Genomic DNA, 27,551 nt, shown 5'->3' with positions numbered 1-27,551 from the left:
CCTCTACAATTTGCCCATAACAGTAGCATGTCACCTTGGCCAGTTATTCAACTTTCTCTAATTCTGTTTCCTCATCTGGAGAATGTGAATAATAAAGATTGACATGAGGACTGAAAAAGCCCAAGTGTGCAAAGTGCTCAGAATGACACCTGACACATAGTTACACACACACTATCATTTTTACCTGCGCTGGCATTACATTAAAATATTTCTTCACTTCTTTCCACTGTAGGTTCCAGCAGCATCACATCAAGGCCCTTATTGCCTCAGGCCACATTAGAATCCCAAACAAATAGAGCTAGGAGACTCCTAAGGGAAATGAAGTACTTAATCAGAGTGCTTTCACTTCTCTGCACTGACTCCTCTTAGCCTTGCGGACACCATAGCCCTCTCCCTGCTCTTCTCCAGCACCAGCATCTCCTTTTCTAAATACTCAGTCCACATCAGTCCTTGTTCAAGAACCTACAGTGGTTCCCTAGGATAAGGCTATCCCTGGGGAGTGTGAGCCCTAGGCAAATGTATTTCGCAGGTCCGTATGTGTATCAATAATTTTATTGGAAAATGAACCCATGTTACTGATGAAGATTTAAAATAATGGTATTTATTGCCTGATGTGAACATTCTTATCTTCTTCATCCCCTGTGAACGAGAGTTACTCCAAATCAGCATGTCAGCACCATTCTAGTGGTCCAATGTCATGCAATATTACAAAAGAAATAACTTGCTGCCCAGGGTCAGTGGGAACAAATGCTGACCAAGCTGCTCTCCTGAATTAGGCCCCACTTTGGCTTCAAGAAAATACATAAGCATGAATTCTGGAGCTCCTGTAGATATCTGGTCAACCTCATAGGCTGGCTAGAGAGAAGCACATTGCCCTAAAGGGGAGAAATGAGATCTGACTTGGACACTGAAACCCAAATAGCATTGCAGCTGGGGACTTCAAGTAATGCCATCCAAATCATGAGGACTTCTGTGGTGTGGTGACCCAAGGCAGGGATCTTGCCCATGGTTAAGAGCAGTACTGTCTCATCAGCTGGTTAATAGATTGAGATGCTACGGAAGAGTACCTCAAAGCCACTTTTCATAGCTTTATGAAGACGTCTGGCCGATTGCATTATATGTTAAATAACTAGGAACTTGGATGCATTAAAAATTAATAGAAAATTGTATGAATAATGAATATGTGGCAGTATATAAAATGATCATACATTACCTGCAGTTAGACAATGAATCCTTGAAATGGTATGAGCTATGTGACCCTATAGTCTTTTCACTGGTGGCCTGAGGTGAACAGGAACAAAGGAGAGAGTAAGTAAAATCTGGGTGAAGGGTATTCCACTGTCCGAGTTACTTATGCTTATAAAGCATGTGCCTAAGTGTCTATCCCCACTCCTTCACTCTCTGAGACCTGCCACACAGCCCTGAGCCCCTGAGCCTAAATTGCAGGTAATGAGGCTGATCCCAGCCTCCTAGGATTGATAGACCCCTTAGGATGCAAGCAAAGCAGGTTAGGTTAGCCTTCTTGGAGCCATGCCAGCCAGGATTGTGGTTGTGGGAATTTCATTGATCTGGTCTGGGCCACAGAGGGTCAGGTAGAGGGAGAACCAAAAATAAGGCAGTGTAGTACCTACCAACCTCCCATCTCTATCCCTTTTTCCTCCCTCCTCCCCAAGTCTGCCTGGGGACTTCCAAAGAGAAATACTGTAATCCATGACGATCTCCAGCCTCATGAGGTCATTTTCCAAAGGTTTTATAGTTTCTCATGTCTCCTTCTCACTCTGCCAGTATCCAATTACTAGGTTCTCTTTCTCTCTCTCTCTCTCTCTCTCTCTCTCTCTCTCTCTCTCTCTCTCTCTCACACACACACACACACACACACACACACACACACACACACAGAGTGTTGGCGCATTTTGGTTTCTAGAGTTTTAGATAATATGTTGGCTCAACAAGAGAAAAAAAAAAAGAGCTTTTCCTGCCAAATTAAAGAGAGGCAGATCCTGGTAACACAGGTGATGGGGCGAATATTTACAAAGTCTGCCTCCCCACACTGCTTCTTTGATGCAATTCTTTTTTTGCCCTAAAGGAATTTCATGGTAATGAAATCTGTACTCAAAAATCAAGCCTTCCTAACTAGAGATACCTTGAGACTGTTTGTTCTCTGCAGTGTAGTGGTGTGTGGCATGACCCTTTTCTGAGTGTGCATGTGAGGCAGTATGTGTGTTGGGGGAAGGGGGATGTTGCTATCAATGTATGATCTGAGCCTGCTTTGAAAGCTGATCCCAAGGGGTAAAATAAGATATGGCACTAATCTGAGGAGACATTAAAATCTTCTGACCTGTCTTATCTAACAGAATTCTGGTGCTTGTTTTTCATTATAAAGATCTGGGGTAATAACTTTATTTAGTGCTTGCATTTCCCCCCCCCCCCCCCCCCCGGATTTCTACAGGAAAGTCAAAGACACTGATTTATAAACAGAGGGTTCTTATGTACTATTTTTAGAACAATGCTGTACCAGATTTATAAGGGGGGTGGGGGGGGAGAAACTACAGTCACTTTTGAGCAAAGTAGCATTTCACTGCATAATAATGAAGTACTAATTGCTCTTTGTCATCACTTTTTATGCAAATTGCCCTGGAGCATTTGCCCAACATGCATTTTACATTTTAACAAAGAAAGTGGAGTCTTGATAAACAAGAATCGTATACCCAAGCAAAAATAAAAATATCAGCTATAAAATAAAACTGCTTAAGGTGCATTCTCTAAGGATATAAATTTTTCTATTATATCATCCCCCATATTAGATCTATTTGACCAAGAAATTCCTTCGAATCTGAAGTAACAGTTTATGTGTCAGGCAAATAATAATAATAATAATAATAATAATAATAATAATAATAATATTTCAATGCAAAACCTGCATATTTTACTTATCCTACAATTTACAATGGAAGTTTGATGTGAAAATTATGTTCCCAGCAGAATTTAAATAGACCAGGTCAAAATATAGATTGGCAAAGGAATCATATTGTGTCAAAGCATTTTTCACAGGCACAAATCTCACTATTTTAGAGGTTTCAGTTATTCTAATGGATTCCCATTTTCATAGAGACAGTCATCAGCGTTATCAAAAAAGAAACACAATTTGCATATCATAAATAGGTAGAGAGTTTGAAACATACCTTAAGGATGTGTGTGTTCAAATTCTGGTCTGGTGACTGTTACTGGTTCCTATCATACTGACACCAGGCAATAGGGGAGAAAAAAAGAGAAATGTGATTTATAAGTTTTCAGAGACCTTCAGAGAAATCTAAAATTCAAACCTGGCCTTCCAGGTCATTATGAAGATATATTTGTGGAGGAAAGAGGATAGAACATATTTTATTTAACAGTCTGTTAGCTTGATCTATACCATTTAAATATTTAAACATATGGTATGTGGGCCTCCATTTGTACTCTTGCCCCAGGCCCCACAAATGTTAGGGCAAGGTCTGCTTCTCAGAACCACTCCCCCACCTCCAACTCACTAGCTTCAATCAATCTGTACATGTTCATTCTAAAAATGGAATGCAATTGGTTTTAAAGGCAGCTGATGTTGAGGGCCATCACCTATGCTATTCAGTAAATCTACACTTTGCAAATAGAAAAATACAGTGTGTGACAAGGTGCTATTAATGAAGCAATAGATGATTTCTTGTCAAATGCAGAGCGATGAACTGCTGCCTTATTAAATGACCATCGTAGAGTGTTATTTCCAAAGTATGATAATTCCTGGAATAATAATAATCATACCATGAAGCCTATTTAATTCCAGACTTCAAAGCTGTTTACAGCCTTAAAGTTATTAGTCCACAGTCCCTTCCTCTGAGTTGGATCCATAAGGTATTATCCATTCATTTTTTTATAAGCACCTAGGCCCAGACCCAGAAGAATATTGCCTAAGGTCATTGAAGGAGTCAGGGTGCGAGTGGAGTGTGGAATCCCCACTCATAGTCGCAGACCCCCTCCGTTAGACAACCTGATTATGAGATGAAATACTGGTAAACATGAGCTTCTGTGCCCAGGAAATGCACTGTGAAGGGCATAATGAATTACTTATGCTGTGTAGTGTATGTATAAATCATATTAAAGCATGCTGAATAGTACATTATCATGCTTCTATTTTGCATTACAAAAGTAACTAATGTAAGCTGCAAAGTGTACTTTTAATCCATTATTCATTTCTAAAAGTAGTCAGACCACTATTCAAGTACCATAAAAGGCTACCAGGATAAGCAAACCTGCTTTTCAATTTATGAAGATGAAACAGCAAGATTTTAGAATCAATTTTAAATTAGTCAAGCTGTATTTATGAAAACACATCAAATCTGTGCATTTCTGGTTCAGATGGAGAAATTATTACAAACCCTAATCTTTCCCTCCCCCCCAAAAGATTATGTGTCTTAAGTCTGGAATCAATATAATTACTTTTATTATGTGTGATGCTCTGATATTATTTGTTTTACCTTACTTTTTAAATGTTTACAATGGATCAAAACTTATTTTTAGTGTTCTTTCTCATTTGGGTTGAATTATCTACATTCTGATTTTCCACAGCTACTACCTTGCCCCCAAATGTTTCCCCAGCACACAAGCAAATAATTAGGGTAGCCTTATCATCCCTGAGCACCCCATCTGAAAGACCCCTCAAAAGTCTTCCTAGTCAGGTTTCAAAATCCAGAAACCATAAAAGAAAAGATTGATGCAAACTGATACAAAAGCAACATTAGCACAAAATACAACTGACAAACTAAGTAAATATTTGCAATCTAAATCATAGTGGGTCAAGCCCTTCAATGTTGAGTGAGTCTTAACAAATTGAGAGAAGTCCAAAAGCCCAACAGAAACCGAACAAAGGATGTGAACATAAAATTCACCAAGAAAGCAATACAAATGGTTCTTTAACACACCAAAAACTGTGCAATCTCACACACAGAGCAATTCAGATCAAAGCTACATGATGATACCACTTCAAATTGGCAAACATTTCTCAAAGTTTGATAATATAATTGTTGCCAGGGCTGTGGGGAAACAATCACTTGCATATGCTAGAAGGACTGCAAATTAGAATAAATCTCATGGATGGCAACATGGCAATCCCTATCAAAGTTACTTGCTTGGACCCAGTGATCCCACTTCTGGGACTTCATCCTACAGATCCATACATCTGCACACTATGAAACAATATATATACAAGGTCACCCACTGCAGTATTATTGCAGAAATAGCAAAAATTTGGAAACAACCCAAGAGCATGTGATGGTTAATTTTATGTGTCAGCTTGACTGGGTCACAGAATGCCCAGATACTTAGTCAATCATTATTCTGGGTGTTTCTGTGAGGGTGTTTTTGGATGAGATTAACATTTAAATTGGTAAACTAAGAGGTGCCTGGGTGGCTCAGTTGGTTAAGCATCCAACTCTTGATCTCAGCTCAGGTCATGATCTCAGGGTCATGAGTTCAGGCCCTGCACTGGGCTCCACAGTGGGTGTGAAGGCTATGTTAAAAAAAAATCAGCAGACTGAGTAAAGCAGATTGCCCTCCCTATTGTGCATGGGCCTCATCCAGTTAGTTGAAGGCCTGAAAAGAACAAAAAGGCTGACCCTCCTCAGCCCTCCCCACCTTGCAATAAGAGACAATCAGCTTTTCCCTGCCTTTGAACTGATACTGAAATATCTACTCTTTCTGGCTCTCAGGCTGCCAGCCTTCAGATTGGAACTACACCATCAGCTCTCCTGGGTCTGCAGCTTGCCAACTTACTCTGCAGATCTTGGGACTTTGTCAGCCTCCAAAATCATATCAGCCAGTTCCTACACACACACACACACACACACACACACACACACACACACACACACTCACTCTCTCTCTCTCTCTCTCTCTCTCTCTCTATTGGTTTTGTTTCTCTGGAGAACCCTAATACAATAGAGAATTGGTTAAATAAACCATCATACACATATTAGGGAATAGTACTCAGATATAGAAAAACAAATGGAGATGATCTCTACGATCTCCAGGACATATTAAGTGAGTAACAGTAAGGTGCAAAACAAGACACATCATACGCTAACTATTGCGTGAAAGGAGGGATAAGGATGTATATATGTATTCGTAATTGCTTATGTTGAAAAGAAACACAAAAGTGGTAAATAAATTTATTTCTATTGGGGGTCAAAGTGAATCAGGACATATACTTGCAAATGAGTACTTTTTCGATCCTTTTGATTCATATGAATATATTACTTATCAAAAATAATTTAAATTTACAAATCAATAATAGTGCTTCTTTATCAGATCACCCTAATTTATTTCTTTTATTGTACTATTACTGCCTGAGATTTTTCTTGCTTAATTATTGGTTTCCTTGTGCCCTGCTCTCTAGAACAGGGGTCAGCAAATTATAGCCCATGGGCCAAATCCAACCCACCTCTTATTTTGTAAATAAAGTTTTACTGGTAAACAGCCCTGTCCAATCATTCATATATTTCTAAGGCCGCTTTTATGGTACAGTGGCAGAGCTGAATAGCTGTGACTGAGACCATATGACCCACAAAGCCTAAAGTATTTACTCTCTGGCCCTTTACAGAAAAAGTTTACTGACTCTTGCTCTAGAATGTGAGCTCCTTCCAAATAAAATGCAAAGGCAGAAAGCTTATTTGGTCTTCACTGTATCCCTCAGAATACTGTCTAGTGCACAGTAGGCGCTCCTCAATTCTGTCACAGGTTGAGTTTCCAGGGAAATGAACTCTGAGATGGAGATTAGCAGGTGGGAGGTTTCTTAGGGAATGTTGCTGGGATCATCGGAGAAACGGGAAGGAGCAGCATGGGGCAGAAGGACAAGTCAAGCCTTGGTGTGGTCTCAATGAAATGCCTCACCTGAACTAGCAGGGAGTTCTGAAAATGAGGCGACCCTTCAGAGCTCTCCAAATGAATTGAGAGAGCCAGGCCATTAAACTCCCACTTGGAGCTGTCATTGGATGGGAGCCAACCCAGGAAGGAGGTGTGACCTTGAGGGAAGTAGCTATCTTCAGCCAAACCTAATCCTAAATAGCGGTACCCCTAGTGAGGGCTGTCTGCCAATAGTACTCCCAAAAGCTGGGGTAGTAGGTCTTTAAGGGGAAGGAGTGGGGGCCAAACAACATAGCATCCATCACAAGGACTAATTAAATAAATGTGTTTGTATGCATCTGCTCCAGTGGTAATTCCAGTTCATAATACCACTCAGTAGATTTTATTCTCAGAATCTTTCAATATGTTTTAGCTTATATAATTTCAGAAGCAGACTCTGAGACAACCATGGGAGTGTGTGTGTGTGTGTGTGTGTGTGTGTGTGTGTGTGTGTGTGTGATGTAGAACACACCAGTAGAGGAATGGAGAAGTCAGACAGTGAAGGTAAGGCAGTTGAGCCCCTGCCCATAGCATCATAGACAAGTGCTACTCAGAGAGGGATTCAGGGAATAGTGCCCATCCAGGAACTGTTTGCCGCTGAGTTTACATTTACAGTTGTTCTCAATTCCATCTCATTCTCATCCTTGGTTTCTGAGCAGAATTAGGTAGAACTGTTTTTCCACTCACTCAAAATCATTATCTTTAACTTAAAGTTAAGAGACAATGCCTGGACGTAAAAGTCATACTGGTGCCTAAATACTATAGAGCAACTTGATATAAAAATCTCTTCCCTTTGTTCCCTTCTCTAATAAGGGCACCTAAACACCAGTTTAGATATTATCGAATGCAAGGTGCAGGGTTGCTTTCTCTAACAACTTCTCTGCTCTAGGAGTGGCTGACCATTAGTTAGTTTCATTTCCCTTACTCTCCTATCATATGATCACCCTGAATCACCTCCAACACAAGGAAAGCTGAGAGAGAAATACCCACCTAGAACACTCAGGAGATTGCAACCAAATGACCATGCTTTTCAATCAAAGGATAGTAATTTTCACATTTTTCTAGGAAGGGTAAACTATTTCCCATCCCAAACTTAAGTTTTCTATCTTTTGAATCTAGAGATTCTGTATTTTAAAACGACAGTTCCTATGGGAACAAAGTATCAATTTCTCTTAGCAACCACTGTAGCTTTTATAGCATTGATAAACTTGGTTTCAACATGAAACTACTTTCACTAGGAGCTTATTGTTACCGTAAAACCAAGCTTACCATAGCATGATTTTAAAAAACCACATTTTAAGCAGGATATAAAATCACATATAAATAGCAATATGTACAAAATAACATGTACAAAACACAAAAAGACTTCAAAGAAATAAACTAAAATATTAAATTATGTTCTTCATGTCCATACTTTCTCAATTTTTGCTTTGTGCACAAAATAAATCTAATGCAAAAAAATAGTAACTCTAAACACAATATAATTTGATTTTAAGTTAGAGATAGAGAATGGAAGTATTATATAAACTCTAAGCTGAGCCTCAGACTGCTGTCTTCTCACTCTAGCTTCATGACTATGTTACTGGATGGTAGAGCCCAAATCACTTAACCCCTTACCCCTGGCCTGCATGCTCTTCCCATGAAAAATGATGTCTAAGTTTCTTTGGAACCCTAAAATTTAATGATTTTATAATTTTACTTTCCCACCATAATTTTATGTTGTGGGATGGCCCAATCCTGGAGCAGTCTATAGACTCTGAAGAGCATGAAAACCACCAGGGAATAAAAGATAACAAGTATTGGTGAGGATGTGGAGAAAAGAGAACACTTCTGCACTGTTGATGGGAATGTAAGTTGGTGTAACCACGATGAAAAGCAGTATGAGGTTTCCTCAAAAAATTAAAAATAGAATCATCATATAATCCAGTAATTCTACTTCTGGGTATGTATCTGAAGGAAATAAAATCATTACCTGGAAGAGACATCTGCACCTCCCATGTTCATTGCAGCATTATTTACTATAGCCAAGATTTGGCTGGCAAGTCCACTGGCAGATGAATGGATAAAGAAAATGTGATATATATACAGAGACGACCCTTGAATAACACAGGTTTGAGCTGCGAGTCACTTATACATGGATTTTTTTAAAGTACAGTGTTGTAAATGTATTTTCTTTTCCTTATCATTTTCTTAATAACATTTTCTTTTTCTGCCTTAGTTTATTTAAAAATTTCCTATCCCAGTAATACACTAAATATACTGTATTTAAAAATATAGTATACAATACACATAACATACAAAATATGTGTTAATTCTTTATGTCATTGGTAAGGCTTCTGGTCAACAGTAGGCTATTTATAGTTAAGTTTCTGGGAAGTCAACAGTTATACATGGATTTTTTATTGCACTATCTATATCTATATCTATATCTATATCTATATCTATATCTATATCTATATTATATCAGCTTTCACTGGAAACTTCTTTCTCCCAGTATGAAACTAGGATCCACTGGTAAGCAAAAAAGAAAAATCCTCATAGAGGAGTTGCTTCTTGAAGATAAGCATATTTTAAAAATTCAAAACAGACATGTCTTTACTAGATGTTTATTGTAAAAAGACCACATTTAATTTAATAACCAGAAGAAAGCAGTTCAAGGATTATATGGTGCTGAGTTTTGATCCAGGGTTGGGATGGGAGAAGTGTTCATATCTTGGTGCTTATATTGCTCAACATAGGTTCTCTTTAAATGTATCAGGGGTTTAAGAAAACACAAGGTATGAAAATCAAAATGCATAAAACATAAAGTGGGGCATAATGAAACACATTTCAAATGCATTCTTACCTTTACAAAAAGATTTACATAAACTTTGAAATAGGAATGCCCCCTTCAGCATTTGAAATACCATGAGTTTGATAATACTATGTTTCTTGATATGGGTGCTGGTTACATGGGTGTGTTCATATTGTAAAAATTCATTGAGGTGTGAACTTACGGTTTGTGCCTGTTACAATAAGTATGTTATAATTTAGTACAAACTTTACCTAAAAATTCATTCATTGTAAATAACCCAATGTGTGTACATGGATATAAGTCTGCTATACCTTTCGTAGATGGCATGTTGGAAAACTCTTGAGTGAGGTAAAAAAGGACAGGATAGAACTAGTTTGTATGAGTTCAAATGGGTCCATAGGAAGAAAGAAGGAAGACCAAGTCAAGGTCAAGTGTAACTGAATGTCAACAAAATGGCATGGCCATGTAAGATGGCCATTTTTAGGGTAAAGTCAAATGTCAGAGCTGACCATCTTTATTTAAAGAAGACTAATAAAGATACAGATTTGGGCCATGAAGGTAAAAATAAAAGCAATGTAATTTCTCTTGCCACGATACTGGAACTCCATTTCCAAGAGAACTGGTGTGAAATCATAGAAGGCAGGATTTGAATATTGAACTGGCCACTTACTCGCTGTAGAATGCTGGGCATACCTAACCCCTCTGAGTTTATTCATCTGTAAAGAAGAGATAATAAAACATACTACTTTGTGGGGTTGTTTTAAAGATTAAGCAAATAATATATATGAAGTACTGGTCTAGTGTTTACCTCAAATAACAGTAATTATTATTGTTCCTACCCCAAGATGTGAACATTTTAAGGAAAAATTATGTTTCCATTTAGAATTACTTACATTTTTTAAAGGCAAAACTGAATGTTTTGGTCAAAAACCATTTTATTTTTCCATGTTAGCACTAAAAACATTTTTAGGACCAATCTATGATTTCTATGGGCTGAAAGTGTGATTTTGCATTTTTCCCTTCTAGTTTTTGAGAATGATGTGGAACACATAGGCTTCTAAGTAGGTACTGACTGTTGGCTTTTAAGCTCCTGGCAGTTAATATAAACCCTGGATTTACATGGCCTTCAATTTCCTTCACAACAGTTGCCTAAGTAGGATTTATCACCCTTGTCCTGGTGCACACAGGAGGATAGACAAGGTGAAATGTATAGTCAAGCTGGTTAGCCTGTCTTAATGTTAAAATGTTTTTGAGTAAGGACTAGCTTTAATTTTTACACTGAAATCACAGTATGATGATGCTGTGTATAGACAGGGTTGGTCCCAGATCTTAATTTTATTTGTGTATACTTACATAAATATCTAAGAATTTGGATTTTTTTTCTTTCCTGTAAATTACCTCTACGGTAATCAGCTGCTTTCTGGTTAGCATCAAACAGATCTATATCTATAAAAACTTTGTTAACATAAGCAGAAATCTATGAATATAAAAACCCTTTAAAATAACATTGGAGTCCAGATTACCCACAAATGCAAGGAGGTCAAGGGTCGAGCGACACTCTCTTCTTCATTTGCCCTGCTGCTGTGATAGTTGAGACTTGGTGAACCAGAACGAAATTGACAAGGGGCAAACTTGCCATTTCAAGTCTCCCAGATTAAATTGAAGTCTTGTTTTTAATTTCATTTCCTTTTTTATTTAAAAAAAGAACTTGTTATTCACATTTTGAAATTACACTAAAATGTAAGTTAACTGTCCCAGCGCTGCCTCTCCGCCTGATTGCTCACTGGATAAAACACACGTGTATTATCAAAAATAGCCTTGGTGCAGGCAACTCAACACAACCAGTATCGTGGGCTAAGAGGGGCTCTAAGGAATGAAATAACCAGTATCTGGGAATCCCCTATCAGTGCTATACAAAAAAATCACCAAGATTTTTATACTCAAGTCTGCTGCAGGTGTTAGAAAACAATGGCAGGAGTGTAATCTATATTTGAAGGGGAAAGTATTGGGAGATGGAATTAGTCTTTGATTTGAGCAAAGATTCAATGCTAATAGTTCTCTGGTTGCTAACCTTGACTCTATTATTGCATCTTTGTCATTCTCAGCAAGCCTTTGTGACTCAATTTTGCCATCTATGACACAGAATAATACAAGCATGCTTTATCTTCTGTAATTGCTGTACCCTTGAAAACTTGTGTGAACTGAATTGTGGAAAATAAAATTACAAGCTTTGAATATATTAGGAAAAAATCAATATTTTAAGAAACCTCGAGATGGGTCCTTTTGTCAAGTAAAGAATTCTTTGATACCCCGGGTTTTTTTTTTTTTTTTTACATAAATTCAATTTTTAGCTTTATATTCTTTAAAACTAGAACACATTTTTAAAAGGGAAAGTATGGTGATTTTTACAGGCATTAGGTAATGGATTGGAGCCAAGGGTTCCCTACCCCTTGGCCTCTAAAGAGGTTTCTGAATATTCACCTTGTTCCTGTTCAGCTCCACGCTGTGCTGCTGGGAAGAAAGAGTGAGGTGGTCATGGAGGGGTGTGTTCTTGAAACATGACTCTTTAGACAATTAAAAAAAAAACCCCACAAAACTTTGTGTTCTTGGGACAATTAAGGGAGTGGGAAGAGACAAGCCGAGAGATGGAAGGTAAGGAGAAGAAGCAAGGCTAGGGTTGGTGAAGGAGTTTACAGCAGAACTGGTAGAGAACTTGACATGTTTGAGAAACTAATAGATGAGTATGATGGAAAGATGGCAAGTGAAGGGAAGAATGATATCAAGTTTGGGAGAAGAGTGAGGGCCAGGTTATGCAAGGCATCGTAGACCATGACAGGATGCTTGAACTGCACTCCAATCTCAGTGGGAAGCCATTGAGGGGTCTTGAACAGCAGAGTGACATGAAACAATTCACATTTAAGAAAATCATCTTACTGCCATGTGAACATAGACTGGAGGTAGGCATGAGTGGAAGCAAAGAAAACTTTAAGGAGCCACTGCACTTGCAGAGCCCAGGCAGGAGTGTCTATAGCCTGGACTAAGGTGGAAAGAGAGGAAGGGCAGAGAAACACGGATCCAATATAAATGTTGAGGACAGAATTGTCAAATGTGACTGAAAAGATGAATGCAGGGAAGTGAGGGGGAGGGAGGGTTCAAGGATGACTCCTAGTCATTCTGGAATGAATGACTGACTGAGTGCTGTTTGCCATCCTTTATTTCTCTACAGTCTTTTGGATATAATCTCCTTATTCCTATTATTTCAGCTTATTTCCTCTCCAGCTCTAACCTCTGTCCTGAATCCCAGACGCACATTTCCAATCACCCACTGTACATCAAATGCAAATCTCCTTCCTCTTTTTCTGAATTTCAAAACTTGAGAAATTATATTGTTTTTAAATTTTTACATCCTTCTCTGTTGCTAACAAACATCAAGTCAGTTTCCAAGAACTGACTGTTCCAAGAAACTGAGAGTTTCCCTCTCAAACTATCATTAGTTCTATCCCCTTGTCTTTTCCCATCTCCATTCAGGCCCCTGCCCTCCTGCCTAGACTACTATAATAAGAGTCTTCAACCTCGTTCCCTCACCACCTGTCTCTGCTCCTAATCTGTCCTGCACACTGCTTGCTGACTGATCTCTCAAAAGTAAAAAATCCAGTAATTTCACCCCAGGCTCAGAAATTATCAATATTTCCCTACTGATGAAGAAATTAATTGCAAGCATTTATGTTGGCACTCAAGATTCCTTGTCACACACACACTAGCACATTTTAGGAGTACTATCCTCAGAGGGGGTGTGACATTGTGAACCTCGGAAAAGAATAGGCAGAAGGGAATAGGTATTTGGTTGGACACAAGCAGACTGAATATGACACTGTGCCTGGACTGTCCACATAAACTAAGAGCCACTCCTCTTCGAGAAGGTCTTTCAAAAAACTTAGCTCATATCAGAATTACACATATCCCAGCTCAAGAGAAGTGCCTTGAGGAAACTGTGGTGGACATTGGCTATTTTTTTTATTAAAACTTTTAAAAGTTTATTTATTTATTTTGAGAGACAGAGAGAGAGGAAGAGAGAGAATCTCAAGCAGGCTCTGTGCTGACAGAGCTGTCAGCACAGAGCCCAACATGGGTCTCGATCCCATGAACCGTGAGATCATGACTTGACCCGAAATCAAGAGTCAGACGCTTAACCCACTGAGCCACCCAGGCACCCCAGACATTGGTTGTTTTGTTTGCCCAACGCCCCTCTTTCTTTCAAGATAGGAATGTGCCAATCATGGTTTTTATCTCCCTTTCCTAAATGATGGGTCCATGGCATGGGTACATGACCCAGGAGGGCTGTTTAAATGTTTGATGTATGGACCTTGGAAGAGAGAAAGTGTTGTTGTCCCTCTCTAGAAATGTTGCACAGTAAGGACCAGGTGAGCCTGAAGCTGCTGGTGACCACCTTTCCCCTCACAGCAATAGCACCTGCTTGAGTATGAGAACAGCAAAGTGGAAAACAGAGCTGTGAGAGAGTCAGAAACCATATCATCAGAGTCTGGGCCAGGCAGTGCCCCTGGACTTTCCAGTTACACAAGCCAAATGGAAATTATAAGAATGGTGACAGAGAAGGGAAATGTAAATCATTCCAACCCACTGTTCTCATCATAGTGCATCAATGTTTCATTTTACCTTACCCTGTCTTTGCCTTTGTGGTGTTCCTTCTCCAGAGCCATTCACCTCAGCCCTGCACCTCTACTCAAGCCAGGAGGGGGCTGTGTTTTCCCTATACCTCTGAGCCTGCAAAAGGAGACCTGTGTAGGCAGCAGTCCTGGCTCCTCTCTGCCCAGCCCAACCATCCCAGCCCTGGAGCTTTGGGATGTTCATGCAGTTATTTTGCTGGCTCTACCCTCCCAGTCATCAAACTACCACCCTCTTGGTGTTCCCCAGTGGATTATTTCAACCCTAAATAGGACCAATTAACTGTAAAGTGTTTTGAGTCTTGTTCAAGACAAAATATGGCACCATTACACGACAGAGTTGGATACAAAATGTAGTCTCTAATAACAGAGTGGGGTGCCTAGGTGGCTCAGTTGGTTAGGTGTCTGACTTTTGGTTTTGGCTCAGGTCATGATCTCATGCATTTGTGGGTTTGAGCCCCACTCTGGGCTCTGCGCTGATGGTGCAGAGCCTGCTTAGGATTCTCTCTCTCTCCCTCTGTTTCTGCTGCTCCCCTGCTCACACTGTCTCTGTCTCTCTCAAAATAAGTAAATAAACTTAAAGACCCCAATAATATAGTAAAGCAATTTTATTGCATTTGATTATACATTTGGGGCCAGATTCTCTCTGTACCTTCCTCTTTGGGTAAACATAGGAGGCCTCTGGATCAGCGCTGACTCAGACCATGACAGTTTTTAGAATACTAAATGTAACACTAGTGGCCTAGTGGCATTAACAAACCTACCAAAATTGCCCATTTTTCTCCATGGAAGTAATTTTAGCAGTGATAGGCTACAAATGAGTAATTTCTGGTAAGCAATTAGCACATATCAAATCAAGCCGTTTTTATTCAAGGTTCTATGCTGTTAGTAGAGATATAGCAGAGGTTACCTATTAAAAAGCATCTGTGAAAAACTTCTGCTATTATTATGGAAGCAGTGGACAATATTCAAATGGAGGCAATTCAACCATTTAAATAAGTGTGTTTTTAATCATAAAATGTCACTGTTCTGCAGACCTGTTTTTCCTATTAACATGATGGAGATAATGTTAATGAGATTTAGTTAGTGTTGAAAAGATATCTGCAAATCAATCAACATGATACATCACATTAATAAAAGAAGGATAAGAACCACATGATCCTCTCAATAAATGCAGAAAGCATTTGACAAAATACAGCATCCTTTCTTGATAAAATATACCCTCAAGAAAATAGAGCTAGAAGGAACATACCTCAACATCATTAAGGCCATATATGAAAGACCCACAGCTAATATCATCCTCAATGGGGAAAAAAATGAGAGCTTTCCCTGTAAGGTCAGGAACACAACAGGGATGTCTACTCTCACCACTGTTGTTCAACATAGTACCGGAAGTCCTAGCTTATGCAATCAGACAACAAAAAGAAATAAAAGGCATCCAAATTGCCAAGGAAGAAGTCAAACTTTCATTCTTCACAGATGCCATGATACTCTATATGGAAAACTGAAAAGACTCCACCAAAAAACTGCTAGAACTGACCCATGAATTAAGCAAAGTCACAGAATATAAAATCAATATACAGAAACTGGTTGCATTTCTATACACCAATAATGAAGTGGCAGAAAGAGAAATCAAGGAATCAATTCCATTTACACTTGCACCAAAAACCATAAAAATTCCTAGGAATAAACCTAACCAAGGAGGCAAAATGTCTGTGCACTGAAAACTATAGAAAGCTTATGAAAGAAATTGAAGAAGACACAAAGAAACAGAAAAACATTCCACGCTCATGGATTGGAAGAACAAATATGGTTAAAATGTTGATACTACCCAAAGCTATCTACCATCTACACATTCAGTGCAAGCTCTATCAAAATAACACCAGCATTCTTCGCAGAAGTAGAACAAATAACTTAAAATTTGTACGGAACCAGGAAAGACCCTGAATAGCCAAAGTAATGTTTGGCTATAATACGAAAACCAAAGCTGGAGACATCACAATTCTGGACTTCAAGTTGCATTACACAAAGCTGTAATCATCAAGACAGAATGGTACTGGCACAAAAACAGACACATAGATCAATGGAACAGAATAGAGAACCCAGAAATGGACCTACAAATGTATGACCAACTAATCTCTGACAAAGTAAGAAAGAATACCTAATGGGAAAAAGAAAGTCCCTTCAGCAAGTGGTGTTGGGGAAACTGGATAGCAACATGTCGAAGAATGAACCTGGACCACTTTCTTATAACATACACAAAAAGAAACTTAAAATGGATGAAAGACCTAAATGTAAGACAGGAAACCAGCAAAATCCTGGAGGAGAAGACATTTGACCTCAGCCACAGCAACTTCTTACTAGACATGTCTCCAGAGGCAAGGGAAACAAAAGCAAAAATGAACTATTGGGACCTTATCAAGATAAAAAGCTTCTGCATAGCAAAGGAAACAATCAACAAAACTAAAAAGGCAACTGACAGAATGGAAGAAGATAATTGCAAATGACATATCAGATAAAGGGTTACTATCCAAAATAAAGAACTGATCAAACTCAAACCCTGCCCCCCAAAAAATAATCCAGTGAAGAAATTGGCAAAAGATATGAACAGACCCTTTTCCAAAAAAGGCATCCAGATAGCTAATAGACATATGAAAAAATGCCCAACACCACCCATCATCAGGGAAATACAGACCAAAACCACAATGAGATACCACCTCACACCTATCAGAAAGGCTAAAATCAACAACTCAGGAAACAACAGATGTTGGCAAGGATGTGGAGAAAAGGGAACAGTTTTGCACTGTTGATGGGAATGCAAACTGGTGCATCCACTCTGGAAAACATTATGGAGGTTCATGAAAAAATTAAAAAATAGAGCTACCCTATGACCTAGCAATTGCACAACTAGGTATTTATCCAAAGGATACAAAAATGCTGATTTGGAGGGACACATAAACCCATGTTTATAGCAGCACTATCAACAATAGCCAAAGTATGGAAAGAGCCCAAATGTCCATCAACAGATGAATGGATAAAGAAGATGTGGTATAGGGGTGCCTGGGTGGCTCAGTTGGTTACGCATCTGACTTTGGCTCAGGTCATGGTCTTGTAGCTCCATGTCAGACTATATGCTGACAGCTCTGAGCCTGGAGCCTGCTTCAGATTCTGTGACTCCCTCTCTCTCTGCCCCTTCCCTATTCACATTCTGTCTCTCTCTGTCTCTCAAAAAATAAACGTTAAAAAAAAATGTGGCATATATATAATGAAATATTACTTGGCAATCAAAAAGAATGTAATCTTGCCATTTGCAACAATGTGGATGGAACTAGAATGTAGTATGCTAAGTGAAATAAGTCAGACAAAAACAAGTACCATATGATTTCATTCATATGTGGAATTTAAGAAAAGAAACAGGTGAACAAGGGAAAATAAGATAAAAACAGAGAGGGAGTCAAACCATAAGAGCCTCTTAAATACAGAGAACAAACTGAGGGTTGCTGGAGGGGTGTTGAGTGGGGGAATGGGCTAATGGGGTGATGGGCATTAGGGAGGGCACATCCTTGTTGGGATGAGCACTGGGTGTTATATATAAGTGATGAATCGCTAAATTCTACTCCTGAAACCATTATTACACTAGATGTTAACTAACTTGGATTTAAATAAAATTTTTAAAAACAGCAGCTGAATTCTCATTATAAAAGGCATCATAAAAGGACTCAGCAGTATTCTTCTGAAGCTGTGAATCATTACTTATCTGTGTGAAATTTTATGACACTTAAATCGATACGGGGGTCCTCAATGCAACAAAAAAAAAATACAGACTTAGATGATAACACAGGATGTCCCCCAAACACTATTGTCCTCTGTATTACTTTTCATACCCTGAGAAGAAAAAGAAAAAAAAACACCAGGGTTGAAAGTTTTATTGTGTGTGCTGGGGGGAGTTGGGTCTCAAGTTGATATTTCACAGAACAGCTCATTTTAAAAATATGAATGCATTTGAGGTATTGATTACTGTGTTTACCCACCAATAGCATCTATAAAGAAAGAAGGATCTACACACTGAAGGGGAAGGCCTTGGTGACTATGATTTGTTCCCTGTGACACCTTTCCCCTCTCTCCATCCAGCACCCACCCAACTTGGTAGGCCCCTAGCCCATCCAAGGAAGCCTGTTGCCTGGCTATCAACCTATGCAAAAAGATAAATCAGGTCAATCAGATTTCTTCTCTCACAAATTTGAGCTAAGAAAGACCCTGCAAATAAGAAAATAGGCAATAGGAGCTTAAACTGAAAAGATGTGTGTAAAGGTGTCATGAGGAAGAGTCAGAACCTTTAAAAGGGCAACATTTACTCCTGAAACTGTTAGGCAATGGAAGTTATGAGCCTTGGGGGTATCTTGGCTGGGCTCCAAGCTGAGACTCAGACAGGCTTGTTATGTGAGGTATCAGGGGCCTCAGAGATCCTCTGCCTGTTCACAGAATGTGCAAGGACCCTTCAATAAGCATCTGGCAACATCCCCAAGTTTTCCTGGAGTTGCACATGTTTACGCATGTCTAACCAGCCAAGGAAGGAGAGAAGGAGAATAATGGGGGCTGTATTGCAGGGAGCAACCTCAGAATCCCTGAATGGAAAAAAAACAACATACAACTCATAAGCAATGGAGGAATCCAGTAGGGTGGGCTGGAAGAAGACACGAGAGCTTGTATTGGGAGAGAAGAGTGGTTTTAGGTACAGTCTGAGGCTCTCCTTCACAATCTCCCTTCCCTGGAGGGAAGGTCTATCTACCTCCAGAGGGGTATATATAATACAACTGAAATAGCTGCATCATTTGCCATGGTAAACACCCATCTCCAAATTGCCTAGACCAGAGGAGACTAGAAGGAGAAAGCATTTCCCTAGAACAGAGGAGCACACAAGTGCTGAGTAGTGAGTAATGAGTAGATATCCTATGATATATAGGGATCAGAGCTGGTCAGTTCCACTGTGGAGAAGCTTGGGCATGCCAATGGAAAACCTCAGTGAAGGCTAAAGTGGCATCCAGAGGGCAGAGCCAAGAAACTGTGATGGTTAATTTTATGTGTCAAGTTAATTGGGCTGAGGGATGCCCAGGTAACTGGTAAAACATCATTTCTGGGTATGTCTATGAGGGTATTTCTGGAAGAGGGCCTGGATAGAACAGAAACATGCAGGAAGGAGGAATTTGCTCTCTCTCCACGGAGCTGGAGCAGCCATCTTCTCCTGCCCTCAAACATCATATGCCAACTGAATTATACCACTGGCTTTCCCAGTTTTCCAACTCGCAGACAATAGATAGTGGGACTTCTCAGCTTCCATATCCATGTGAGTCAATTCCTAGAATAAATCTCCTCATATATATCCTATTGGTTCAGTTTCACTGAAAAACCCTGATGAACACAGAAACTAAATAAGCCACCTCCCCACACATATCCTGAGAAGGGACAGAGTTGAGATTTTGCCACTTGGCAAGTGGTAACTATTAACACAATGAATCCAGGGAAAAATTACTCAAGGAGACTCTGGCTAGCAGGGCAGAGGGGGACACTGGGATTTTCTGAGTTGGCAAAGAAAGCTGGTCAGTAGTGAGGAAAAAGGAGCAGAGACTCTCAGAGGAAAGCAGAGACCACACAGCCCTTAAGAGACTGACCCTGACTATTGACAGCTTTGAAATTCTAGTTTTCAGTTGAGTCCATATGTTTCTTAAAATAACTTCCCCCATGCCTTTCTTGCATTGCCTTGAATAGGTCTCTATTTCTTGCAAGTGAAAAAAAATATAATTAAGCAACAAAATTAAAAGATTCGAGGTAGAAATAACTCTACATTTCTTTGACTTCCAGGAAATCACCAAATTGTTGGCATTTGCATGTGTGACTGGCACTCTTGCCCTTTCTTTTTTTTTTTTTTTGTCCTGTATCCCCTCCTTCCCTATCCTTGGGCCTGTCCTGGTAACTGGTTCACACTCTTCTTCACCTGGCATGTGCCATGCTGCTCACTTTCAGTCTGAATCAAGTTTCCTATGGGTCCCAGAGCTGAGAGAAGTATATTTAATCAAGCACTCTCAATGCTCAAGACACTTTGTTGGTTGCTGTCATACTTGTCACCTCATTGGATCTTGGGTGACTACCCAAGTGGAGCTATGAGTAGTTTTATCAATGAAGAAACAGGTTCATCAAAGTTAAATGAGTTGTATAGGAACTTATAGAGCAGAAGTTAGAACACAGGACTTTACGAGGCCACAGCGGGAGCTAACTGTACCAGGTTGCTGGTAACCTCAGGAGTGGAAGGATCTAGATTGACCATGGATGACTTCTACCCACGTGCTGTGGACTGTGTGTTGTATTACCTGGGGGTGGGAGAGGGAGGTGAAAAAGAGGTAAAAATACTGCAGAGAAGAAATGCATAGGAAGTAGAAGAAAAGGAGAAGCAAAGAAGCAAAAGAAGACTAGCAGATAAGGTGGCAGCTAAGTGGGCAGGCAATGTTCCATAGGGGTGACAGATGAAGTGGAGGATAAGGAAGCCCTTTAAAGAGAATGACAGTCTCATATTGCACCTTCCCACCTTAAAGCTACCCAACAACAGTGCTGATCTGGTCCCTATTCCCCACTCTCACCAAAATAAAAGGCACAACCAAAATTAGAATAAAGTGAGACATCAAATCTAAGAGCCAGTTGAGTCTCGAAAGCATTCTTTGGCATTTTGTCAGCAATAGACTGTGAGTTTCCATTTTTAATTTTGGGAAATTTCATATTGCACAATTTACTATTTCCCCCACAGCTGCCAGTACTATTTGCCATCCATTTGGTATCTGGACCAAACCCAAGCATTTACTGGCAGAGGCTGCTTTCACTGGTTTTGGCAGCATTGCATATTGGTTAGGAGAACAAGCCCTACAGTCAGTCTTCATGAGTTCAAATCCTGCCTCTGATACTTGATGGGGACACGTCTTTAGGAAAATGCTCCACTCCTCTATACCAAGTCTCCCACTCACAGGGAGGTTGTCAAGATACAACAGGGTGGCCACCCCTCTTGATTTGCCTAGGACTGAAGGGCTTCCCAGGATGTTTAACTGTCAGTGCCGAAACTGGGAAAGTCCTGGGCAAACTGGGATGAGTTGGTCACCCAAGAAGAAACTAAAATATTGTAGGTAAAGCACTAAGAAGAATGAGTGTTCAACAAACATTAGCCATGGATGTGTAAATCTACTGAGAATGTGACTATTGTAATGATCACTGTTTCCCCTGGGGGTCTGGGACTAGGGTCCCAGTCTTTTCTGAAGGGCAAGACCACTTCCATTTCTCCAAAGCTTTGGAATCACTGGGAACAGGGCAAAGATGAGAGTGGTGTGCCTGTGATGACAGTGGTCTGTGCACGCAGGGAAGATGAGCCAGACTCCAGTCTCCTCTTCACTCATGGAATAGTCTCCCTCCCCTTCCCTAAAGACCTCCTCACTCTTCTATGGGTCCACCTGAGCCATGCTGGCCATCTGGCTGGTTGCACTGTAGGTCCATAGACAGAACTTGACCTACTGAGCGAAGACTTCTGATCTTTGGAGTCAGATTTCCCTTCAGGACACCCTGAGTCTCCCCAGGAGTTCCAACTGAAATTCTGAAGAACAAAAGAGCCTTCCTGGCACATCTAATCTGGCATCCTGGGAGGTCTATTTCTTGAAAATTCCTCAAACATTTTATCCCTCAGGGACTTATGACTTTCCTTACTGCCTATTCTCAGATATATTCTCAGTGTACATAAGAGGCACTTTAGTGCAGGGCTTAAGTAATTAGGGATTCTAGACTGCCTAGGTGTAATCATGGGCAGCTTATCCTCTTTAAAACCTCAGTTCCTATATTTGCAAAGTTGAGATAATGATTGCTATGATGTTGCTATGTGCTAAGGAAATGACATACAATATCTTAATTAATATGCACAACAAACCAAAGAAGTATGCACTTCAGGAATCCCATATTATAGGAATCTGAGGCACAGAGAGATGAAGTAATTTGTCTAAAGTCACACAGCTTGCAAGTGACAGAATCAGATTCAAAGGAAGTCTGGCTCCAGAACTCAGACTCTCAACAAAGTATATTCTGACTCTATGCCTACCTTACTGAATTGCTACGAGAAATAAAGTAACACATAAAAAGACCCTTAGCATATGGTAAGCACTAAGTAATTATTAGTTTTTTTTTAAAGGGAGGATTGAAAAGACAGTCAAAGTAATGGTTCAGCATCAGTATATTCTTCATTCGCATGTAAAAACAAACAATCCACTGAATCAGCCTGACACTATTAGAAAAATTTAGTAAGTACTTATTGAACATGTACTTAGTGACTACTGCTATGCAAAGGGCTTGTGGTACAACTGTGGGCAAAACCAGACACTGCTTCTACATTTCTGAAGCTTCCAGCACAGAAAAAGAGATAAAAATTGAACAAACCATTCCACTCAAAAAAGAAAAAATAAATGAACAATCCGAAAAGGAAATGAAGAAGACAATTCTATTTACAATATCACCAAAAGAATAAAATACTTAGAAATAAGCTTAGCCAAGGAGGCAAAGACTTGTACACTTCAAAACTATAAAATGTTGCTGAAATTAAAGAGTACACAAATAAATGGCAAAGCATTCTATGTTCACGGATTGAAAGACTTCATATTGTTAAGGTGTCAATACTACTTAAAGTGATCTACAGATTTAATTCAATTCCTATCAAAAACCCAATGGTATTTTTTGCAGAAATAGAAAAGTCCATCCTAAAATTCATACAGAATCTCAAGGAACCCTGCAGAGCCAAAACAATCTTGAGAAAGAAGAACAAAGTTGGAGGTCTCACACTTCCTGATTTCAAAAGTAACTACAGAGCTACAGTAACTGAAACAATGTTGTACTATCATGAAGACAGACATATAGACCAGTGGAATAAAATAGAGAGCCCAGAAATGAACCCTTCTATATTTGATCAAATGATTTTTGACAAGGATGTCAACAGAAGTCAATGGGGACACAACAGTCTTTTTAATAAATAGTGAGGAAAACTGGATATCCACGTGCAAAAGAATGATGTTGAATGCTTACCTTACACCATATATAAAAATTAATTCAAAATTGATTAAAGACCTAAACATGAGGGGTAGAACTACAAAACTCTTAGAAGAAAACATAGAGGAAAGCTCCTTGACATTGGATTTGGCAATAATATCCTGGATATGACACTAGCAGCACAAGTAACAAAAGTTTTTAAAAAATAGATACATCGGACTACATTAAAATTTAAAACTTTTGTGCGCCAAGGGACATAATCAACAGAGTGAAAAAGAAACGTACAGAATGGGAGAAAATATTTGCAAATCATGTATATGATAAGGGGTTAATATCCAGAATATATAAAGAACTACAACTCAACAACAACAACAAAAAACCCCAAATAACCTGATCAAAAAAAGTGGGCAAAGGACTTGAATAGACATTTCTCCAAAAAAAGATATACAAATGCCAACAAGTACGTGAAAAAAGTGCTCAGCATCAGTAATCATTAGGGAAATGCAAATCAAAACCGCAATGAGTTACCACCTCACACCCATCAGGATGGCTACTATCAAAACACAGAAACAAAAATAAGTGTTGGTAAGGATGTGGAAAAACTGGTACCTAGAATAGTCAAATTCATAGAGACAGAAAGTAGAAGAGTGACTGCCAGAAGCTGAAAGTAAGGGAGATTGGGGAGCCACTGTGCAATGGGTCTAGAGTTTCCATTTTACAAGATGAAAAGGGTTCTGGAGATGGGCTGCACAACAATGAGAACATACTTAACACTACTGAACTGCACACCTAAAAAATGGTTACGATGGTAAATTGTATGCGGTGTGTATTATACTATAGTTTTTAAAATAAATTTTAAAAGGAGAGGGGAATATAATTGTTATGAATGCTGCAAAGGATTTAGGCCCAAGGTTCATGTAAAGTGGATCTGACCTGGGGAGTGGTGAGGGAAGCTTCACTTAGTGGAGAGCAAGGTGAGTAAGATACGAATTTTCTGGGGAAGAAAAGAGGCAAAGAAAACAGTATATGCAAAGTCCTTGTGAGGTGAGGGATCTTCATTTACTTGGGATGCTTTTTATTAACTATTGACTAAGTACAAGCGCTTGTTTTTACCTGGTTATTTCTGCCCTCCCCCCTTTTTGGAGACATAACTTACAAAGATTGCACAAATCCTTAATGAATCCTCAATAAATTTAGCACCAACACTTTGAATCAAGTAACAGTCAAGAGAGAGATTGTCATGTTTGCTTTCCTGCTTTCTTTCCCTTCCCCTGAAGCCAGTGGTGAGGCTGGGAGCTGAGGAGACATCTGCAGGGAGCTGCCCCATGTGGAAGGAGACTGAAGAGATATGACAACTAAGTGTCACCCGTGATCCTGAACGAGATCTCGGGCCAGAAAGCAAACAGAGATATTGTTGGGACTGTTGGTGAGATTTGAATTGGGTCTCTGATCAATGCTAACTTCCTGATTTGGTTGCTATATTGTGATTATGTAGGACAGTGTCGCTACCTTTTGAAAATATGTTCTGAAGCATTCAGGGGTTGATGAACATCCTGTTGAAAACTTTCTTTTAAATATTCAGAATAAGAATAATGATGATGGTGTAAGTAGTATATATAGACAGAAGAAAGAGAGAACACAAATGTGTTAAAATATTAACAATTGGGGTATCTGGGTGAGGGTGATATGGGAGTTCTGTGTATTACTCTGGCAACTTTTCCAAAAGTTTGAAATTCAAGACAAGTTACTTTTCAAGTGCTTCTCCTATGATTGAAATGAGCCCACAGGTGAGGCAGTAAGCAGCAGAAGTGAGAACAGAAATGAAGATACACATTTAATCTATCACTGAATTTGAAAAAGAAAACTTTGAGAGGAAAAAAAAATTGGTGTTCATTTAGCTCTCTCCAGAATGAAGTATGCTACCCCGCAAATAACCCACTAGTGGTTATAATAAATTAATAAGCATTCCGATTCAGCACTCGCTTTGGGTAGCATGAATCGGTCATCAAATCTGAGACTACAGGTCCTTTTCTCTGAATCATGGCCCTGCACAAATCCTGAGACACATTATATACCAACCCCCCTCCCTGACACAGCTCTTTTCAGCTTCAGAAAATTGAGGATGGAGGAAACCTACCAAGAGGATCTTGCCTGCAATGACGACAGAACTGGGCAGAGCTGTAAATCCAGAGGGTGATGAAGTGAAACTGGAACACAGCACGCCTCCATGTTTTCATCGTTCTGCAAGATCACCAAAGGCCTGAATCAAGTCTAAGCATGAGTCATTGGGTTTCCACACACACCTACCACCTGAAACACACTGAACTGAGCTTCTCAGTGTGTGGTGCAGTGGGAGATCTATGTAGGAAGCATCTTGGGAAAAAGAAGAGACGGATGAGGCCCCAGTCTCTGCCACTCACAGAGGCACTGTGCCTGATGCATACCCGTGGGGACAGGACTGTTACCAGTGTTCAGGTTGGATGCCCTTGTGTAATTCTATCACATAAACAGGTGGGTTTTTTTTAATAGATTAGAAATGGTAAGTAGGGTCATATATTGTAGGAGGAAATTGCTATAGAGCTAGTGAACTCAATTCTGTGCCCCTCAAAAAATCATTAGGTGGGATGAGAAAAACAATTCAATTTCAACTTCATTTTTGTTAGAATAAAATCATCAAGACTTTCTTTTCACAGTAATTCTAAAATTGTCAGATTACTTCTGTCTACAGCAAAATTTCTTCAAGTTTCTTTGAGCAAAGTTGTGTTGAATGGCCCACCACATTTTCTCCTCTCTGATCCTTCCTAGCCTTGACATTCAACTCAAATTCCACCTTCTCTGTGAAACCTTTCCTGGCTGCTCAAGCCCTCATAAATTTTTTTTTCCCCTCTTAACACCTACAACACTTAAGTTCTTATTAGAACTTAATTACACATGTCTTGAATTTTATAACTTTTATTGGCTTTCTTTATTAGAGAACTAATACATTTATATTAAGAGAAAAAGTTTTTAAAAACCAGTTAGGCACAAAGAAAAACCACTCATAAGCTCTTCATCTTGAGAAAACCACTTTAACACTATGTATATCCTTCCAGACTTTTTTCTGTTCAGGCTTAGTTTTTCCACTTCTGGAATCATAATGTTTTGCAAGTTGTTTTTAAAATGTACTAACAGGGCGCCTGGGTGGCACAGTCGGTTAAGCGTCCGACTTCAGCCAGGTCATGATCTCGCGGTCCGTGAGTTCGAGCCCCGCGTCGGGCTCTGGGCTGATGGCTCGGAGCCTGGAGCCTGTTTCCGATTCTGTGTCTCCCTCTCTCTCTGCCCCTCCCCCGTTCATGCTCTGTCTCTCTCTATCCCAAAAATAAATAAACGTTGAAAAAAAAATTAAAAAAAAAATAAAATGTACTAACAAAACACTAAAATGCCAATATACATCCTTTTTCAACATAATTTTTGATGAATCTGTGGTACTCCATTTTATATATGAACCACAAATTATTTAGCCAATTCTCTGCTGTAAGGCATTTAAAATTCTCTATTTTGTTTTTGCTATCATTTATTAAAAAATCGTTCTGTATTTTCTTTTTTTTCATTAGTATAAATGCCATAAAGAAAATTTCTCTGTAAATAATTTTAAGTATTATTAATAAGTAATACATTAAATAATAAAATTAACTATAAAATCATCATATAGTCAATTGTTTAATTTATATCAGTTTCGACTACTTGTCTAGACTTTTTTAAGTTCCTTGAGGATAGGATACAATGTTTTCCAATTTTTCATCTCTCATCAGCACAACAGATATGCATGTTAAAGAATTGCTTTATGTCACTTAAATTTTTAGATAGTAGTTGCCTCAACTCTTTATTGTAGAAGCAGATCTTGGGCTAGTCACTATAGATAATGATGTAAGAACATCCTTTCCTCTTAGGGACTATTTCCAAAGTCCTTCTTAGGAACTGAGGTGATCTTTGGGGGAGATAAAGATGGGACAAATAAGAGGGATGGGTGGTTACAAAGAAAAAAGGCTGCCAGCCAAATTTTCATGGTAACTAGAGTAAAATTTTTGCGTGATCTTACTCTGGAAAAT

At 39.2% G+C, this 27,551-nt stretch overlaps 1 long non-coding RNA gene across 5 annotated transcripts in view; it reads right to left on the bottom strand.

Annotated features, from left to right (window-relative positions):
• LOC147581083 (uncharacterized) overlaps nt 1-27,551 on the bottom strand; it is a 186,345-nt gene that overhangs the window by 153,486 nt on the left and 5,308 nt on the right. The window contains exons 2-3 of one of the 5 annotated variants that reach the window (XR_015251392.1): nt 25,601-25,704; nt 3,183-3,239 (exon numbers count right to left, since the gene is read on the bottom strand). This is a non-coding gene — a long non-coding RNA (uncharacterized LOC147581083). Of the gene's footprint in view, nt 1-3,182; nt 3,240-25,600; nt 26,559-27,551 lie in introns of those variants that run through there. The other 4 variants (XR_015251389.1, XR_015251391.1, XR_015251390.1 and 1 more) reach the window with 4 other exon arrangements.

Source organism: Puma concolor, chromosome B2 (assembly GCF_028749965.1).
Source record: "Puma concolor isolate L17-30 chromosome B2, mPumCon1.1.hap2, whole genome shotgun sequence".
Lineage (NCBI taxonomy): Eukaryota > Metazoa > Chordata > Mammalia > Carnivora > Felidae > Puma > Puma concolor.
The sequence above is the reverse complement of the archived record's forward strand: the minus strand, read 5'-3'. Positions and strand labels throughout refer to the sequence as shown.